The sequence below is a fragment of the Jaculus jaculus genome, chromosome 1 (assembly GCF_020740685.1).
Source record: "Jaculus jaculus isolate mJacJac1 chromosome 1, mJacJac1.mat.Y.cur, whole genome shotgun sequence".
Lineage (NCBI taxonomy): Eukaryota > Metazoa > Chordata > Mammalia > Rodentia > Dipodidae > Jaculus > Jaculus jaculus.
The window spans coordinates 297,264,384-297,284,065 of NC_059102.1; positions in this window are offsets into that span (position 1 = coordinate 297,264,384).

Consider the following 19,682-nt stretch of genomic DNA (forward strand, 5'->3'; position numbering starts at 1 on the left):
GGAGATTGAAAAATATTCTACCCGTCACTCAAGTCACAGATCAAATGTGTTATCCACAAAATCGTGTCCCACTGGAGGCTGAGGTGTCCCAAGCTTCTTGACATTTGGTACCACCCCTTATAGTTTTCTCATGTTTACACAACAACAACCATCCTGCTAGCCCCCTCAATCAGGCTCCACCTTTGGAGACTGTTTGGATAGTGATCCCAGGCACTCACTGTCCGAGGTTCCTGAGTTCTGGAAAGCAAGTAGTAAATGTTGGGATAGAGAATTATTCTAACATATATCAGAATGTACTTAGTTTCTGAGTTTAAGTAGCAGAAGTTCTGCTGGAGTCTGTTAATTAAGCTAAGTTAAGCATGTGTGTGTGCCTGCTGACTAGCCTGTTATTGCATGCTCTCCTGAAGGCAGACCTCTGGTCTGATTAATGTTCACATTTAGGCAGGCCCTAATGGTGCTTTATGTGGGCTGGGTACGCAGTATTTATTGAATGACTAAGCAAAAATTTCCAGCCTCAGACAGGCATGTTGGTGTATGCCTGTCACTGAAGAGGGTGAAGCAGGGGAATTATTGTGAGTTTCAAAGCAGCCTAGTCTATATAGTGAGTACTAGGCCAGCCAAAACTACATAGCACAATTCTGTCTCAAAAAATAGGGATTGTGGACATGGCTCAGCAATTAAATACACTTGCTTGCAAAACCTGTGGCTGCGTTTGATTTCCCAGTACCCACATAAAACCAAATGCACAAAGTGGTGCATGCATCTAGCTTTTACTTGCAGTGGCAGAAGGGCTCCTGGTGTATCCATTCTCATTCTTTTTCTGCTCATAAATAAATAAATAATTTTTTTTAAGTGGGAGAGGGAGGGTAAGAGAGAGGATAATTGGGCAGAGTGAGATCCAAATGCAGTGTGCATACATGAATGAAAGTGTCAGAAATATTTTTATTTTTTATCTATCTATTTTTTCTTTAAAACAAAACAATATGCAAAAACAACCAAGACACACTGCAAAATAATTTTGTTAGCCTTAACCCTAAATGTAAATAGATGCATGATCTCAGTTGTTCCCATCATCTTCCAAAACAAATACTGAACTGTGAAAAACAAACAAAAAAGCCAGTTTGACACACACACACACACACACACACACACATACACACACTGGCCTTTCCTCACTTTCTTTGTTTCTACTAATCTTTACTGTTCCTTTAGATAATTTAAGGTGAGACTGAAAGAATAACTTTTAAGAATTGCTTTCATCATTGGGACTACTTCCAACTGTAATTACAACCACGCGCTATTTCTCTTTCTCTGCCCCTCCTATCAGAAGAAACCTGGATCAATTTCAGGAGATGGATGCTGCTGCTTGTATGACATGTTCTGGCTGTCAGTCAAGTGGACCTTGCAGAAGCTTGTAAAAATGCCTTTGTTTGCCACACAAATGAATTCATTTAAGCAGCACACAGTTTCGATTTCTTACTACCTTTTGGGAGGGTAAAGCATTAGGGAGCATAAAGGTATCATTATTGCAGGAAAACTGCTGAATAAGGAATACCTGAGCGTAAACAACTCCTCGGGCTGCCTCAAAGTATCTGAGATAAGGAGCCCATTGTTTATTGTACCTGAAACCTGTTTCCAGTACAAGGATTCTACACGCCTTGCTTAAGAAGGAACAGTAATAACACGTAACCTTGAACATGTGCTTACAGCCCTGACGCTTGTGCTTCATTTGTAACTGTATCCTCCGACAAGGCCAGAGCTCCTCCATTCCAACAAGATGAAAAGATCCTGGCGATGCTAGGAGAGTCTTTGTTTCTGCATGTTTACGTGTAAATTAGGCTTACATTAACACTAAGTTGGTGTCTAATAAATATTCATTGAATGTGTGGGTGAGTAAAGAGACAGACTCCACTGGTAGGGATTAATAAATACATGTTCCCAGGAGGAGGAGGCAAATAAACAATGTCCCTAGACATTATCTTTTGTAAGGACCCTAGAACAGTGTTTATAAGCTCAGGGATTTGGAGGAAAAGAAAACACACATCTCTGGAAGTAGACTCTGAATGGAGGTAAACAGGTCCAAAGAGAGTATTTCAATTCAAAACAGACATAAATGTTATTTTCCCCATTAGGCAAAAAGCACTGGATTTAATTTCTGAGTGCGCCAAATGTGGTGGCACCCATCTTTAATCCCAGCACTTGGGAGGCTGAGGTAGGAGGATTGCTTTGAGTTCAAGACCAGCCTGGGAATAGGCTTCCAGGTCAGCCTGAGGTACAGTGAGACTCTATCTCTAAAAACAAACAAAACAGGGCTGGAGAGATGGCTTAGCCATTAAGGCACTTGCCTGCAAAGCCTAAGGACTCATTTTTGACTCTCCAGATCCCACCTAAGCCAGACGTGGAAAAGCTGCCCTAGGAAAGCAATGTTCAAGATGAAAGAGGAAGAGGCAGGGGTGGGAGGAGAGAGGAAGTGGGCAGGAGAAGCAGCAGAGGGCAGATCATGAAGAGCCTTGTGTGCTATGCAGAAAGAAAGTAAACTTTGCCACCAGAGACATGGTGAAACCATGGAAAGTTTTAAAGAGAGGTAGTCAACATAAGATCTATGTTTCTATAAACACTCTGGATGCAAATTAGGAGAAGAGTTAGGGAGTGTGTCCTGGAAGTAAGAGGTCCGGTTTGAGACCTCTATAATGATCCAGATTTTAAAAAAGAAGGAAGCTTGCTGGGCATGGTGGCACATGCCTCTAATCCCAGCACTTGGAAAGCAGAGGTAGGATGATCCCTATAAATTCGAGGCCACCCTGAGAGTACATAGTGAATTCCAGGTCAGCCTGGGCTAGACTGAAACCTTGCATTAAAAAAGCACAAAGAGGAGCCAGGCATGGTGGCTCACTCCTTTAATCCCAGCACTTGGGAGGCAGAGGTAGGAGGATTGCTGTGAGTTCAAGGCCAGTCTGAGACTACATAATGAATTCCAGGTCAGCCTAGGCTAGAGCAAGACCCTACCTTGAAAAATCGGAAAACAAAACAACAAAGAGGGGGGTAGGGGCCTGACAAATGTCACAGTGGATAAAAGTATTTACCACATAAGATGAGATCCTGAAAGGGCCTGAGACAGCTTGAGTTTGGTTCCCAGCAACCACATACAAAGCTGGGCATGGCCACGTAAGCCCATAACCACAGTCCTGTGGAAAAAGGGAGACCAGAGATTGACTGCGGATCACCAGTTTGCTTGTTCTGACCAAAAGAAATGGCAGCTCTAAGTTCAGTGACAGACTTGGTCTCAAGGAAATAATGCAGAAGAGGGAAAGAAAAAAAAAAAAAAAAAACTCCCGCTGTTTTCCTCTGTCCGTGCACGCATGTGCATGGGACACATGCATCTGTACACACACACACACACACACTACACATACACACACATGCCAAAAAAAGAAATTAAAAAGGAGAGGAGAAAGGTTGAGCTGTCACCTTCTTTTTTAGAACTGCACGCCTTCTACCTGCCACTCTGAACCTACGGTCGGCTCATCCACTGCCTGCTGGAGCCCAGCAGCTATTTGTTTGGGGAAGAGGAAGGAAACTCTCTCGCGCTCCTGTAAGGAGCCCTTCATCTATGGTCTGTCACTGTGCCAAAGCATCTCATTGCTTTGCCAAAGCGAGAGGACAAAAGAAAGGTTGGGCTAAGGTAACAGGAGAGGGGAGAAAGAGATGGATCTGATAGCCATTTCAGAGGCAAGATGAGCAGAACAGGACGAAGAGGGCAGAAGTGAAGGAACAGGAAGAGTCTAAGACGATTCCCAACAGCCGGGCGGATGGCCAGCATGCACCGGGAGCAGGAGCAGGGCTGGGATGGGAGTGAGGTGTGATCACGGAGTGAGGCTTAGCTTTACCATCAGCCAGTCATCCAGGTAGATACGTCTGCAAGGTCGTTGTATACGTGCGTCTGAATTAGAAATATGAGCAAGATGGCTAGTGATGCTTTGATTCTACGATAACAGAACTTACCGCCCCTCTCGCCCACCTGTTAGCTGAGCACGTGAGCATAGAACTTTAGGTCCCATCTTCACTTGCAGCTGGGCATGTTCATATGAAGAAGACATATAGTGTAGACAACTAAAGCTAAGTGGACTCTCACGGAGGAAGTTTTAATAACTCCCTTCAGACACAACCCAGGTGTTCCCTGCATGCCCTCTTTGCTTCTGTTCCCTCCTCGACTTTCCTGCCTGGAAGACAGATGCTGCCATCTTGAACATTGAGGCTGAGATAACATAAAGAGGAAGAATGAGGGCTCCTGGGGTCTTTCCTTTTCCTTTGCTTTTTTCTTTTTTTCTTTCTTTTTTCATGTTTAAAATTTTTGTTTGTTTGTTTTGTTTTTTGAGGTAGGGTCTCCCTCTCTCTGCAGCTCAGGCTGATCTGGAATTCACTATGTACTCTCAGGCTAGCCTTGAGCTGGCAGTGATCCTCCTCCCTCTGCCTCCCAGGGGCTGGGATTAAAGACATGCACCACCACCAACCCCCGCCCCCCACCCCGCAGACACTATTTCTTGGCCCCAGCTTTGTGGATGAGTCAATAACACTTCTTAGAGCGGTGGGGCACATGACTGAGGCTATACAGGGAGGCCCCGGGGCCAGGTCTCGAAATCCATGAGCTATTTACTCAGAATTCTTTGGTGAGAAAGAAAGGAATTCATATCTTCTGTTTGTTTACGCTTTTAAACCACCAGTAGTCTAGCATTCAGCAGCAGCAAAATCTAATCCTAAATCGCACAGAGCCATCAACCTGTGAGAAGGAATTAAAGCCATAGAAAAAGACTAGGTCTCCCAGGGACTGGCAGACAGGGTGCGGAGGGGGGCGAGAGGCTACAGCTCAGGACTCTGCACCTCCTCACTTCTACTGCTCTGTGTGTGTCCTCTGTCGTTTTAATTTTAAACTTTGTCCACTGCCAACAAATTCCAGACACAGGCATCACCTTGTGCATCTGGCTTACATGGGTCCTGGGGAATTGAACCTGGGACCTTTGGCTTTGCAGGTAAGGATCTTCACCACTAAGCCATTTCTCCAGCCCATTTGCTTGTTTTTCTTTGCCTTTCTCCCTTAGGAGTGAGAACGTTTCCTCCACTCATCCAACTGTTAACCCATCACCTTGCTGTCATGGCTGCCTTACTCTAACCAGAACGAACTGTACGGTGGGGGATGAGGAAAGCAATAGCAATGACTTTAATGGTTTTATTGTGACACACACACACCATGTAATTCACCCACTGAAAGTGCACAATTCAGTGTTTTCACTACTTTCATGGAGGTTTTCAGCAATCACCAGAGTCTAGTTTTTTAATTTTTTTTTTATTTATTTGAAAGCAATGGGCAGAGAGAGACAGAGAAAGAGGTAGATAGATAGATAGAGAGAGAGAGAGAGATAGAGAGAGAGAGAGAATGGGTATGCCAGGGCCTCCAGCCACTGCAAATGAACTCCAGACGCATGCGCCCCTTGTGCATTTGGCTAACGTGGGTCCTGGAGAATTGAGCCTTGAACCAGGGTCCTTAGGCTTCACAGGCAAGCACTTAATCACTAAACCATCTCTCCAGCTCCAGAGTCTAATTTGTGAACATTTTTTCCCTTGCAAAAAAAAAAATTGATATTCAATGTCCATTAGCAGTCATTCATATTCCAGAGTAATGATTTTTTAACTATTGTCATTGATGGTTCTTTTTTAAATTGGAAGCAAACCAATTTCACTCTTCTGTAGGCATTCCCTAAGTACTCTTTAAGTGATAAGGTACCATGGTGGAATAACACTATTTTCTTTTTTAAATTGTTTGTCCAGAAATCATTTCAAACAGCAATAATATTGCAATGATACTACAAAAAAGCCTATATGTCTTTGACCCAGATTTCCTAATTGTTAACATTTTACTGCATTTGTCCTTCACTTTCTGGGAACATTTATATATATATATTATTTTTCTGAACAACTTGGAAGGAATTTTAAGACAAAATGTCCCATTATCTTGATATCTCATAATACTTTAGTATGCCAACCCTATAAACAAGGACATTATTTTACATAATTACAATGCAAACACTGATGCAATATTACTATCTAATTCACAAGCCACGTTGTTTTTCTATCTATCCCAATAACATCATTTGTGGGCCCTAAATTCAGTGCAGGATCATATAAGGCATTAAGTTGTAATAGCTCTTTCATCATCTTTAATTTGGAAGTTTCTCAGCCTTTCCTTGTCCTGCATGTCTATGACATTTTCAAAGAGTACAGCCCGTTATTGTGCAGAACATTCCTCAATTTGGGTTTGTCTAATGTTTCTGTGTGTCCAGGATGAGGTCACACAAGAACATCACAGTGTGATGTTTTGTTCTTGGTGTTATCATATCAGGAGTACATGATGTGTATTTGTCCCTTGACTGGTGCTATTAAGTACGATCTTTTTTTTTTTTTTCTAAGTACGATCTTTTAGCTAAGGTGATGTCTGCCAACATTCTCTGTAGAAAAGCTAATTAGTAATCATTTTGAACTTATTAATAAGGAATTAATAAGTATGGTGTAGATATCCTGTTTCTTGATAAATTTTCCTCTACTAATTGAGGATCCTTGCATAAATCAATTTTTTGGGGGGTGTTTTTTGAGGTAGAGTCTCATTCTAGCTCAGGCTGACTTGGAATTCACTATGTAGTCTCAAGGTGGCCTCGAACTCTCGGCAATCCTTCTACCTTTGCCTCCCGAGTGCTGGAATTAAAGATGAGCACCACCATGCCTGGCTCAATTTTTTTAAAAACATTTTACTTTTATTTATTTAATTGGAGAGAGAGAAGAGAGATAGAGAATGGGCATGCTAGGGACTCCAGCCACTAAAAATGAACTCTAGATGTATGTGCCACCTTGTGCATCTGGCTTATGTTGGTAATGGGAAATCAAACTTGGGTCCTTAGGCTTCACAGGGAAGCTCCTTAACCAGTAAGCTACCTCTCTGGCCCACCTAAATCAATTTTTAACATGGTTGTTTCCAAATACCAATCTTAATTCCATAAGCAGAGAGAGAGAGAAAATGGGCACACCAGGGCCTCTAGCCACTGCAAATGAACTCCAGATGTGTGCACTCCCTTATGCATCTGGTTTACATGGGTCCTGGGGAATTGAACCTGAGTCCTTTGGCTTTGAGGCAAGTGCCTTAACCACTAAGCCATCTCTCCAGACCTCTGTGGACTTTTTTGTTTGTTTGTTTTTGTTTTTGTTTCTGTTTTTCAAGGTAGGGTCTCACTCTGGCCCAGACATACCTGGAACTCACTAAGTAGTCTCAAGATGGCCTTGAACTCATGTTGATCCTCATACCTCTGCATCCCAAGTTCTGGGATTAAAGGAGTGCACCACCACACCTGGCTATGGATTTTTTTTTTTAATGAAAAATTGTTTATGTCATTTTTGGCTCTTATTTGTAGCAGATAGGAATATATTGTTTTTTGATTCTTGCACTCAGTTTGGTCCATGGAAGCCAAAACCTCTTCAAGGTGTTCCCTATGTCCTTCTGTGTATATGTTTGTGCATGTGTGTATGTGTTCTTATGTATATATGTGCATGCATATGTTAATGTGTCTGTGTACCTGGAGGCCAGTGGTTGATGTTGGGTGTCTTCCTCAGTTGCTCTCCACTTTATTTTCTTCAACCTTATTTTTTAAAAATTTTATTTTACTTTATTTATTTGACAGAGAGAGAGAGGGAGGGAGAGAAAGAGGCAGATAGAGAGAAAGACAATAGGTGTGCCAGGGCCTTCAGCCACTGCAAACAAACTCCAGATGCATGCTCAACCTTGTGCATCTGGCTTACATGGGTCCTGGGGAACCAAACCTGGGTCCCTTGACTTCACAGGCAAACGCCCTCACCACTAAGCCATCCTTCCACCCCACCACCTTATTTTTTGAGACAGGGTCTCTCACTGAACCTAGAGTTCACCAATTCAGCTAGACTAACTAGCCAGTGAACCTAAGGATCCTCCTGTCTCCCACTCGCCAGCTCTAGGATTACAGGTGCGCAATGCCAGGCGTTTTCCTGGGTTCTGGTATTCTGAAGTCAGATCTTCATGTTTGAGCAGCAAGCCTGAATGAGACATCTTCCCAGCTCTCCCTACCCCCACCATGTCCTTTTGACTTTTCCTTGTCATGCCTGAGCACTTTTACTTTTCAAGCAAAATAGGACACTTTGAGCTCATCTTGTCCATTTCTATCCCAGGCCGGTATTTACTCAGAGATTTTGGAGAGTTTGAAGAACAGAAACTGATTATCAAAAATTTGGAATGAGGGTCACTGGGCTGAAATATCGATGGTGATAACACCTTACTCTTTCATCACAGGATCTAGTGAAGAATCTAGTCGTTGCCTCTACCAGGTAGGGATAACTGCTGGCGTACGAGACTTGTGGCTGAATGACTCCAATCTCCGCCTCTATAGCCATGCTGCCTTCTCCCCTTCTGTCTGTAATCCCCCTCTGTGTCTCTAAGACCCAAATAATCCAAGATCATCTCTTCACTTTGAAACCCTTAATCAGAGGCTGCAGACATGGCTCAGCAGTTAACGGTACTTGCTTATAAAGCCTGATAGCCTGGGTTCAGTTCCCCAGCACCCATATAAAGCCACACACACAAAGGGGCACATGTATCTAGAGTTTGGTTGCAGAGGCAGGAGGATCTGGTGTGCCCATTCTCTCTCTCTCTCTCTCTCTGTCGATCTCATAAATTAGTAAAAATTTAAAAAAAACACAAACACCCTTTGTTTTGGTTTTTGTTTTTCTAGGTCTGGTCTCACTCGGGTCCAGGCTGACCTGGAATTAACTATGCAGTCACAGGGTGGCCTTGAAGTCATGGCGATCCTCCTACCTCTGCCTCTAGAGTGCTGGGATTAAAGGCGTGCACCACCATGCCCGGCAGTAAAATATATTTTTTTAAACCCATAATCACATCAGCAAAGATCTTTTTTCCACATAAGGTTCCAGGAATTAGAATGTGGCTGTCTTCCATGGGGACAGTTTTGAGCCCACAGCACCTGGAATCAGCCAGATCGTGAAGGAGGCCTATTTCCATCTAGTAAAAATACTCAGGTGAGACATGAATTCAAGGTTGATCATCGTCACTTCGGTGTCTTTACTTCCAGCCATGGAGCTAGGAACTTTGATAACTGATTTAGGCATACAAGCCTGTGTATGTGTATATCTAAGCAAAGATGCACATAATAAACATAGATCTACATTAGTTTATCTACTTACATAAAAACTTACAGTTTAGCCTAATACCTTCAACTCAAATCTTATCCAGTAGGATTTATTCTCAACTTTCTCCTTTCTTTATTTGTCACTCAAGCTATAGATGTCCCCAACAGTGAGAGAGCTGGCTCTCATTATTCTCAATGTGCTCAGTTCTGTAACCAATTTCACGGCCCCAGCACCTGAATCCACTTACCCTAGGGAAGGGTAGATAGTACAGTGTAGTGAGTGAAACGAGGTGCAACATATTTTTATTAGAGAAACAAACTGCGCTAAAGCCAACTCTTTCTTCCACTGAGCTCAAAGCACGTCCGTTTGTGATCTCACATTTGTTATGTTCAGAGAGATGGCCTCAAATCCCAGATAGGAGTGAATGATTTTATATATAAATCCAACATCCTCAAGAGCTCCCATGTTAACAGCTTCAAGGTGACGGTGAAAGGTTCAGAAGTTCCCATGCAGCATGCATATTCAGATTTCATGCCGCATTTCCCATCCTTAAAAATGTGCATCGCTAGACATGCTGAATCTTACGTTGCTTATAGGAATTACATGTTTTCAGCTGGATGAACACCTTTGTACTTGAAAACCTGAGAGACCCTGCAGGGAGCAGTTTGAAAATCTACTCAGACAATAGCGGATGATTTTGTTCCTCACTAACTCCCCTCCGATGCTGTCAACGGGAGGAAGGGTGGGGCTCTGCAGTATTAGTTAAACTACCTTAGACAAACACGGTTTCTGCTTCTACTGTGTACCACCATTGTCTAAGCCATAGCGTGGTTTTCCTATAGGGAAGCAGGGATCAGGTGCTGGGGTAGCAAGCAGGGGGAAATTAGTGGACTGGAATGCATTTATCTGGAGGCACTTCTGGGCAAAGTTCTCTTTGCTCTCAGGATAAAAAAAAGTGTGAAGGGAGGACTAAGGCTCTATCTTAGCTGCTGTAGTCCCGGGGCTGCTTAAGCACTAATAGCATTCCAAAAATGCAACAGATTTTGTTTCTGCTGATACCACATATGCCAGGCATCTGGGGTGAGATGAGGGAAATGGAAACCTGAAAGAGTGAAACCTTACAATAATCATGAAAGGTTCTGATCTATTTCCCTGCATCAATTACAAAGGTTCAGAAATCAAAAGGAGGAAATTAAGAAGAGGGGAATAAAGTGTCTCTGGTCATTACATGCTTCAGTTCTAAGAAGGAGCACACTTCCGGACATAGAGAAAGCAGATTTATAACTATTAAGCCTTATTTATGGAGTCCATGTATGTGGTGCGACCATAAAGCAGAGAGAGAGAAGTATTTCTCTAATACGACCCTATTTACTTAAACATTCAAATGAGTGGAATCTACTTCCAAATGGCTACCCAAGAAAAACCCATGCATAAATTCAAGGACAGTGTGGTCTTTGGGAACATTTTGGAAACATCTTTTAATGAAGCACTGATAGTTTTAGGCTTATGACTACAGCAATGATTTTTTTTCTTCTACCCAAACTAGAGTTGCCAGTCATTTATTATCTACTTTTATACCCCTCATTTGACTTTCAATGACTTAAGAGTTAAAAAAAAAAACCCAATCACTCAAAACTTTCAATGCAATTCAAAAGGACATGTTATTAGTGATCCTTATGACATTAATAACTACTTATTGAGCTACCTGGGATAAGCAGACACTTTATATTCATTTTCTCTTTCTTTTTCCTCAATTTTTATTACTTTTGTATGTGGGAGGGGAGTGCATGCGTGCCATGACACACATGGGGGTCGGAGGACAGCCTGGAGCGTGGATCCTTCGCCCCGTCTGAGGCAGGGCTTCCTTGCTGTTTACTGGTGTGAACTTCCAGGATTCTCCTATCTCCACTTTGCTGTAGAATGGCCGGGAGGACAAAGCTCGCTATCACATCCAGCTCTATGTAGGTTCTGGGAATCCAAACTCGGGTCGTCATGCTTGTGCAAAAAGCATTTTACCCACCTAAGTCCCCCCACCCCCCACCGCCCACCTCTCTTTTTTTTTTTTTTTTTGTAGGTAGGGTCTCACTCTGGCTCAGGCTGACCTGGAATTCACTATGTAGTCTCAGGGTGGCCTCGAACTCACAGCGATCCTCCTATCTCTGCCTCCCGGGTGCTGGGATTAAAGGTGTGCGCCACCACGCCCGGCCCACCTCTCTTTTGAAAGATGATCTCATATAGTCCAGGCTGGCCTCAGACTTGCTATGCCGACCTTGTTTTTTTTTTTTTTGGTTTTTCGAGGTAGGGTCTCACTTTGGCTCAGGCTGACCTGGAATTCACTATGTAGTCTCAGGGTGGCCTCGAACTCTCGGCGATCCTCCTACCTCTGCCTCCCGAGTGCTGGGATTAAAGGCGTGCGCTACCACGCCCAGCTCCGCGACCTTGATTTTTTTTTTTCTTGTTGTTGTGTGTTTTTTGTTTTTTTCTAGGAAGGGTTTCACTTTAGTCCAGACTAACCTAGAATCTATTATGTAGTCTCAGGGTGGCCTCGAGCTCACCACAATCCTCCTACCTATATCTCCTGAGTGCTGGGTTTAAAGGTGTGTGCCACCACACTGGCTGAAATTTTTAAGGTTTTTTTTTTTTTTTAGAGATAGAGAGAGAGAAAGAGTGTGTGTGTGCGTGTGCATGCGTGTGTGTGAGAGAGAGAGAGAGAGAGAGAAAGAGGGAATGGGTGTGCCAGGGCCTCTAGCCACTGCAAACAAACTCCAAATGCATGCACCACCATGTGCATCTGGCTTACATGGGACCTGGAGAATCAAACCTTGGTCTTTACCCTTCAAAGGCAAGTGCCTTAATTACTAAGCCATTTCTCTAGCCCTGACCTTGAATATTTAATCCTCCTGCCTCCACCCACTGAGTCCTGTGATTATAGGCATGTGCCATCTTGCCTGGTTTTGTGCAGTGCTGAGAACTGAACTTTTGTACATGCTAGGGGAGTACTCTACCAACTGAGCCACATCCACATGCCCTCCCCCTGCCAGTTTTCCAATGAGGAAACTGAGGCTCAAGAGGAAGTTAAACAATTTTAAGGCAGTAACATTAAAAAAATGACAAAGCCTGATTTGCCGTAGTTCATCTGCTTCCAGAAGTCATGTTTTGTTTTGTGTTTGTCCTACGTCACACTAAATGAGTACTACAATTTTTAAAAAATATTTTATCTTAATTAATTAATTTATTTGACAGAGAAAGGGAGAAAGAGAGAGAAAGGGTACACCAGGGCCTCCAGCCACTGCAAATAAACTCCAGATGCATGCACTGCCTTGTGCATCTGGCTAACGTGGGTCCTGGGGAATCGAACCTGGGTCCTTTGGCTTTGTAGGCAAATGCCTTAACTACTAAGCCACTCCTCCAGCCCAAGTACTACAATTTGTTTTAAAACCATAGCATTAGCGTTAGAAATGTGCTTTTCTTTCATCCTCAACCAGGCCAACCCCAACCAGGCCATTTCAAGGCATCATTCTTGCTTGCTGTCTGAATTCTTCTATTTATTTAACAATCTGTGTCAGTATTTTATTGGCCACACCTTATATTTTATTTTGCAAAGAAATTGTTTACAACTCAAAATGCTAATGGAAAGTTACCCATGAGTGAACATGGTAAATGTTAATATTACCATTTTGAACAATGATTCTCAGGAGCTGGAGGTGGTAGGGTGGGAATTTAGTCACCCACATAAACACATTCCAGAATCTCAAGGATGGCGGCCGGGAGGCAGTTCAGGACCTAGTTTGAAAACAAAGGAGCTCTTTCTTTTTGTACCTTTGTGTCCCCTGTTACTTAATTTATATTAAATTTCAGAAAATGAAAGGAGGTTATGAGATGTTTGAAAATTTATCAGTGGGTACAGGATTTTAAAAGTTTGTCTAATGGTTATATACAATCACATTTGGTATTATATAGATCTTTGCCTGAGAATAACCAAACTCTGGCAAAAGCTAGAAGCACCAAGGTCAAGGAAAACATATCCTGTGATGCCCATTTTTAATAATTCAATACAGACCCTCCTTACTGTGGCTCAAAAAAAAAAATCATTATTCAGAGAGGAGAGCTAGGGAGAGAAGCTGCTGCCTCTGGGCACAGACTGAAGACACAGCATGAGGGGCTGTAAGAGCTGCAGACCCCGAGCCTGGCCTGATCCTGCCGCAACCCCTGCTGTGAGACACGCTTAGACACCCGGCTCCTGCACATCTGCTCAACAGACAGTTGCCAATGGTGAGAGGCTTTCTGAACAGAAGATAGCTGCTGTGTAAACAGTTGGGTGCGAGAAATAGCTCTATTTGCAGGAGCCTATTGTTTGATTACAGAATTTGAGTGAGTGGCCTTGTACCCTAAGAAGGTCAGGGGTGTTGTTTGTTGGAGCAGTGAGATGCTATTTAAAAAGCATTGAGTGGCCATCCGTCATCACTCTCATTCTGTTCAAGTATTTGCCCCCCGCCCCCTGTTTTCCTTTATATTCTTCTTATTTTCATCTATTTCTGACAAGCCAGCAAAATAATAAGTTCTAGGGCCACATATGTTTGATTCACCCCTGTACCTCAGCAGTCAGCACTGTAGGTGGCCCTTGGTTAGTACTTGGTGACTAAAGAAGCCAAAATCTCCTGCTGCATCCTGCTGGCTATTGCATTGTCTATTGCCCAAGGCTCCTCGGGAGTTCACTGGGTTAAATTGCAAAGGGAGCCAGAATGCTTTGTCAATGATGTGTGGGAAGTCACTGTCAGGCCCTTCTGACTACCATTTGGAAAGCAAATCACCGCTGACCCCTTTCTGCTGCCTGGCAGCAGAGCCCACCCCACTAGTGGGTGGGAAATTGGCACTTTGACAAACCACCTTGGAAGGACTCACCGATGGTTGCTCTGGGACTGTAAAATGTAGGTCCCCCTGCCCCCAAGACAAGATGTCTGGAGCTTGCTCCCTCAACCCCCTGGGACAAAAGCCAAGGAGGGCTAGAGTTCTGGTCAGCAGCCATTGCCTCCAGTACGGCCTGCAGAGGCAGGTCTATACCAAAGGGGACAGCCACTGCATGGGCTTGTGAGGCGACAGCTGTCCCCTGGAAACAAGCGCTCTGTGAGCAGAGGAGCAGAAGAGCGATGGAACAGGGAGGAGGAGGGACAGAGACAGGGGTGCACACAAGACACAGACTTGCAGGGACCAGGAGCCCTTCAGGCCAGTCCCATCCATTCTGACATGGAACTAGTCACATTTGGGAGCTGTAAAATGGTCTATACTGTAGGAAGGGTATTTGAAGGACAGAAATCAAGCAAGATGAATCGAGGCCTGAGGTCAGCGTGAAGGTGTAGGTTCATGGTTCTCGAGAGAGCATTCAAGTCACCTGGGGAGCTTTGAAACCCTTGGATGCCTGACAGCAGCTACCCCTAGAGATCTCCTTTTAATTGGTTTGGAGGGTGACCCAAGCAACAGTAGTTTTTAAAAGTGCCCAAGGTGATTTTAATGTGCAGCCATGGGTGAGAACCGCAGGCCTAAGTCATCAAGCAAAAGGTCAAGGTCAAGCAGGGGGAAGATGTTTATCCACACAGCTCCCAGTTGTGAAGCATCAGCTCTCACTGGCTCAGCTCACCCTGAGTACCAAGATTAAGGCTAGCCTAGTCCTATTTCAGAGACATTTAAGGAAGCTGCTTTTAGTAGCTCAGAAAACTGGGCTGATTGAGATAGTGTGCCCCCCACCCCGGCCACCCACCTTCTTTTGGTAACCATACAATGCCTAACTGTGTTGGATTCTGAAAGCCTTGTGCTGCAAGCAGGATGATGGATTGATATGGAATATAGTGGCTTAGCTTTGCACTGGAGTTGCCAGTAGCAAGTAAAAATGCAGAATATTTGGTTATCATTTCATTCTAGCCGGGTGTGGTGGTGCATGCCTTTAATCCCAGCACTAGGGAGGCATAGGTAGGAGGATCGCCATGAGTTCGAGGTTAGCCTGGGCTAGAGTGAGACCCTACCTTGAAAAACCAATAAATAAATAAATAAATTCTAAATAAACGATGATACTTTTCAGCATATTTCATGACATATGTAGGACCAATTTATACTAAAAATATATTTATTTATCTGAAATTCAAATTTTTCCAGAGTGTCTTGTGTTTTATCTACAATCCTACTTTAGGCCTAAATGTTGTGTTTGAGTGTAAGAAAATGACTATCTTTTTATAATAGAATTGAGAGGATTACATTGTGTGAAAGTTGGTGAGTATAGGTCTCAATTGTCCAGAGACATCCAAGTTAACACTTGTTTAGTCAACATAAGTAATAAAGCCCTGCATTCTCAAAAATGTCTAGTTTGAATGATAAATGATATGGTGGCCTAGGATATAAATATTTGGCTAGTGCCCTGAGACAGACAATTTCTAGTCTTTATTCTGGAAGCTTGAGGTAACATAATGTGAACTTCTGGACTATTGCGATTAAACCCAGTGTAACTTGCTGACTCACAGTTCCCTCCTCTGACTGGAGGAGCTGGGTTCATGCCATCCATAGGCCCGGAGGAGGCAGAAATAGCAAATCCTTTCTCTGGCATGACTATGCCCCATACCCAGCTTGGAGTGGCAAACATTGGAAGCCTTCACTCTCCTTTGGGCCAAGGTACTCTTCCTCCTTGCTCACCAGGTCTGGGGATTAAGAGATGGCTTAGTGGTTAAGGCATTTGCCTGCAAAGCCTAAAGACCCAGGTTTGATTCTCCAGGTCCCATGTAAGCCAGATACACAAGATGGTGCACGTGTCTGGAGTACATTTGCAGTGGCTAGAGACCCTGGTGTGCCCATATTCTCTCTCTCTCTCTCTCTCTCTCTCTCTCTCTCTCTCTCTCTCTCTCTCTCTTCCTCTGTCCTGAATAATAATTTTAAAAACAGTTAAAGAGATATTCTAGTGAAATAGTATTGTGTTTAGCTGTGACTGGTTACTTTTATCTTCTCATGAAGGACTGCTTGGAGAGAGACTGATGAGCACGCCCTCAATTCCATTTTGGGACAAGGAAACTGGTCTTTCGCTAGGTGAAAATACTCAGCACTAAACCAACTCTGCTGTCACACCAGTCTGTCACTCTGTGAGTGTCCCTGTAACTATAGCGGCCTGATCACCATGCATCCCATCTTCTGCAGCTCAGAAAAATCAGCTCTGATTCCCCTTGGTCCAGCCTGCTTTTCTGTGTGTAAGAAAATGACTGTCTTTTAGGATGGAATTGCGAGGGCTGCATCGTGTGAGAGCTGGTGAGTGCAGACGCCACCTATGCTGCAGAACCTCCCCGTGCACTGCCTGCGTTCCTTGGCTGTACATCCAACACCTGGTATCAGCCTCAAGTTGCTCCTTGTTTTGGCCACCATTCTTTCTTCTCTGGTATTTGTCCAATTGGCCCCTCCCCTTGCCTGTTCCTTTGCTTAATTTAGGATTGTGTCAATCCCCGAGTCACAACGTTTCTTTTGTCTGAGGTAGGGTCTCACTCTAGCCCTTGCTGACCTGGAATTCACTCCTGTAGCCTAAAGCTGGCCTTGAACTCACAGTAATCCCCCTACCTCTATGTTCCTGAGTGCCAAAAGTAAAAACCGGTCCTACCATACCCAGTGCATGAGTTACAACATTCTTCAAGCTCCAGGATGCATAAGAGATACACCTTCCTTTATCTTAGGTCCCATGAGAGCTGAGACCCTTATCGCCCTTTAGTTCTTGAGTCACCTAGCTGGGAGCAACATTCTGTCTGGGGAATGTCATTCACAGCATAGCCATATTCCTCAAGTGTCATGACCCAGACTTCACCAGCTTAGAGTACCATGCAGACATTTCTTTTTGCCCAAAGTAGCAGTCAGTTCTGCTTTCCTGTTCAAAGCATCAGCCTCCTGAAACAAAAAGAACTCAGAGCTGGGCGTGGTGGCACACGCCTTTAGTCCCAGCACTCGGGAGGCAGAGGTAGGAGGATCGCTATGAACTCAAGACCACCCTGAGAATACACAGTGAATTCCAGGTCAGCCTGGACTTGAGTGAAACCTTACCTCGAAAACCAAGAAGAAAAAGAAAACGAACTCAGTTGAATCCTCACAGGCCAATCTTCACCACCACTCATCTCCAGAAAACCCACACAGCTTTGCTGCCATACTTAAAGTAGATGGCTAGTCTAGAAATGCCTGAAGGGATAAAAGAGCCCTGATGTAAAAAACTTTAACTATAGTGACTATATTCACTTGCTGATCTTTGATGGGTCAGGCTGACTTGTGATTTCATCTCCCCCTTAGCCATGGAGGGTACAAACAGCTTCTCCCAGATCAGGATGGACAATGACACCACTCAATAGAGTCAGTTTAGTGCTGAGTATTTTCATCTGTGAATGACTGTCACGGGTAGAATGTTAACCCCAACTGGTAATAGCAAGAGAAGGAGGATGCTAAGGGTCTCAGGTATAATGTCCTGAGGCATCCTATGTGACCCAAGATAATGGAGATTGTACTTTTTAAAAGTTTTATTTATTTATTTGAGAGAAAAAGAAAGAGAGAGTGAGAGAAGAAATGGGTGCCCCAGGGCCTCTAGCCATTGCAAATGAACTCCAGACACCCGTGCCACCTTGTGCATCTGGCCTATGTGGGTTCTGAGGACTCAAACCTTGGTCCTTTGGCTTTGCAGACAAGTGCCTTAACTGCTAAGCCATCTCTCCAGCCCTGAGGTTGTATTTCTTATGCATCTTGGAGCCTTCCTTAGCTGAGTACCCCATGCAGCCAGTGTAGAGCTCTGAGCTGCCAGACAACCTGATGAGAACTGTCTGCATGTCTGGATCTCCATGGACTTCTTGTTCCCCAAACCCCCGCTGTGTACTCCACCTGCCTCCTGCAGCACCGCCTGTTACTCTGGCTGGATGGTCCTGATAGTGAACACGTGGGCGCACTCCATCCTGTGATCAAGGAGATTCCCCACCTTGGCTCTCCCCTTCACTGTATCTTCAGCAGGATGGCCACTAAGACCCTGCTCATCCCTCACAGATAGGTTTGATCCAAATAACTCTGAGCCAAATACCTTCTGAGCTGCTACTGAAGCTCACCGGGAGTCAAGAACAAACAGGCAAACACAACGGAGAGAAAAGAAAAGGAGCAATTATTGAGAGGTGCCAGGTAGAATAAAGCAAATACACCGGATGACCTGGTTCCCGAAAACCTCCTCTGTGTCATTTCTTGTTATCACTAATTCACTGAGTCTGGAATGTGTCACTCAAACCCCATTGTGGCACTGAATATAGAAAGCCCTACTCTAAGATGACTCACAATGTTACATAGTAAAAAAAAAATTTAGCATAGTGGTCTTTGATGTTCCTTAAAAACCTGGGTTGAGCCAGGCATGGTGGTGCATGCCTTTAATCCCAGCACTCTGAGGCAGAGGTAGGAGGATCACTGAGAGTTCAAGGCCACCGTGAGTCTACATAGTGAATTCCAGGTCAGCCTGAACTAAAGTGAGAACCCACCTTGCCAAAAAAAAAGTGGTTGGATTAAAAATATAGTTTAATTTACCAAAATGTTAATGTAGTTAATGTACACATTTTTTAAAAAGGAATTAAGATAGACACTAATTTGATCTTACTGTGTGTGATAGATACTAACCTATGTTGGAGGGCAAAGTCACATTTTATAAAATAAGCAAATGGTGTTCTTAGTGAGAAGAATGTTCTTTCTGTTAACTTAGCCAAGTAAAGACATAGGTTACATCGAGTCATTCCAATGCATGTCGACCATATCGAACTATAAAATGAAACAGAACTATTCAGTAGTTATTGGGCCATGGAAGAAAACATATCGTTATTTCAGACTCTGGTGTAGCTTCCTCTCCAAATGCTAGGTATCTCTAAATGTAACTTCTAGTGTTTCTTTTCTGAGATGCTCTTGTATTGCCACACTGGCCCATAACTGCCTCCTACACAGCCCAAACAGGTGAGTCAAATGATAGTAATCATTGCCTTGACACCTTTCTTCAATGATGCCACTGATACTGGCAATTCTTCTCAGAAATGCAATATTGGTTTTGATTTACTATTCTAATCAAGAGAAACGCTCCAGGATGCTCTGATTAACCTATCATAATAGCGCCACTCAAAGGGCAGGACACCATTTGCCAAACATATCCAGTCCAATTAAACATTGAAGAAACTTGGGAAACCATAAAAGGGGATCCATAATGACCTGGGTCAAAATGTCACTTACTACCTGACCTTCATAAATCTCCCTGAAGGAATTTTGGTTCTAAATGTTAATGTCAAGTCAGAACCTATATGAGTTTCTTTCACACTTTCCTTTTTTTTTTTTTTTTTTTTCTTAAGCAGGGTCTCACTCTATCCCAGGCTGACATGGAGCTCACTGTATCTCAGGCCAGCCTCAATCTCATAGTGATCTTCCTTTCTCAGCCTCCCTAGCACTGAGATTAA